Source organism: Microtus ochrogaster, unplaced genomic scaffold (genome assembly GCF_000317375.1).
Source record: "Microtus ochrogaster isolate Prairie Vole_2 unplaced genomic scaffold, MicOch1.0 UNK48, whole genome shotgun sequence".
In the NCBI taxonomy this organism is placed as follows: domain Eukaryota; kingdom Metazoa; phylum Chordata; class Mammalia; order Rodentia; family Cricetidae; genus Microtus; species Microtus ochrogaster.
In genome coordinates, this window is record NW_004949146.1 from 2426510 (window position 1) to 2428138 (window position 1629).

The following is a 1629-nucleotide window of genomic DNA, read 5'->3' on the forward strand; positions in this document are numbered from 1 at the left end:
GAGTTCGAGACCAGCCTGGTCTACAGAGCTAGTTCCAGGACAGGCTCCAAAGCCACAGAGAAACCCTGTCTCGAAAAAAATAAATAAATAAATAAAACATTACATTCAAAACTGGGAAGAGAGTTTGGTAAAGTTTTGTCCCACAAACATAGGACCTGAGTTTAGATCTCCAGAACCCACATAAGAAACTGGACACAGTGGCACACATGTGTAAGCCCAGAACTGGGGAAGCAGAGACACGTGTAATTCAGGAGCTTGCTAGCCAGCTGAATCAGTGAGCTCTATGTTCAATGAGAGATCTTGTCTCAAAAAAATCGAATGGAGAATGTCTTAGTCAGTGTTCTGTGAAGAGACACCATGACCACAGCAGCTCTTACAGAAGAAAGCATGGAGTTTCAGAGGGTCAGTCCATTGTGACAGGGAGCATGGTGGCAAGTATGGGGAGAGGACAGTAGCTAAGAGCTACATACTGATCCACAGCACAGAGATGGAGCCTGTCGTGGTCTTTTGAAACCTGAAGCCTATTCTACACTTCCTCCAACAAGGCCACACCTCCTAATCATTTTAATATTAAAAACTCTACTCCTTGGTGACAAAGCATTCAAATATTCAAATCTATGGAGGTGGAAGCCATCTCTTTCAGATCACAGCAGAGAATAAGGAGGACACTGATGTCAGCCTCTGGCAGCTGCACATACCTGGGCACACATCAGCACACAAACACCATACACACAGAGAGGTGGGGTTTTTATTATTAAAACAACGAATTTCAGCTAGGTGTGGTAGCATAAACCTGCATTGGGGAGCTAAAAAGGAACACTAAGTTCAAGCCCAGCCTGGGGTACATAGGGAAGACCTTACCTCCAAATAATAAATAAAACTATGCATTTGAAATGCCATGGTTAAATAAATGTCTGTTACAAGATGGACTTTGCATCTCCAAATTATTCTCCCTACTGTACAAATGGTACAGAAAATGAAATATATATTCAGAATGTTCACTACACTGAAGAAAAAAAAGAAAAAATATTGATTTCTTTCCCCTGTATCCTTTATATTCTCTTTATAGCTACTTGTAAGTCTGTGGCTCTAATGTTTTATGTTTAGAAGAAGAAAGCCTGGTGTATTGTTGTACCTGCAATCCCTAACCAGGTCATCCTTGGCTACAGAGTGAGTTTGTGGCTAGCCTGGGCTATGTGCAGCCCCAACCCCTGCCCCAATAATAGGAAAAAAGTAGTCTTTTTCACAGCTGTTTTTTTTGTCTCTAAAACCATCTTACATGGACAGTTCTGACGGTTGTGCTTGCTAATCTCTTTTCTGAAACTTATCTTAATTAGTCTAAAGGAAAAGAGTCTTAAACTACAATTCCTGCCTTTGACTCTTTAGATTTGAGAGCACAGGAGTAGAGGTCGACCAATACTTTGTCCAGCTGATTTTCTCTGCAGAGTTTCTTCTCTAGATTCCATTCACACATAGATTGATAGGTTTTGTAACTAGGTTAAGAACCTCAAAACAGGGCCTGGGCAGTTTGGATGCTCAACTTACTGAACCTGGATGGAGGTGGGCGGTCCTTGGACTTCCCACAGGTCAGGGAGCCCTGATGGCTCTTCGGGCTGATGGGGGAGAAGG

The 1629-nt window shown here is 42.4% G+C and overlaps 1 protein-coding gene across 1 annotated transcript in view; it reads left to right on the forward strand.

The window, feature by feature from the left end:
• The window catches only part of Tanc2 (tetratricopeptide repeat, ankyrin repeat and coiled-coil containing 2), a 345611-nt gene that overhangs the window by 323444 nt on the left and 20538 nt on the right, over positions 1 to 1629 (forward strand). The window lies entirely within an intron of this gene.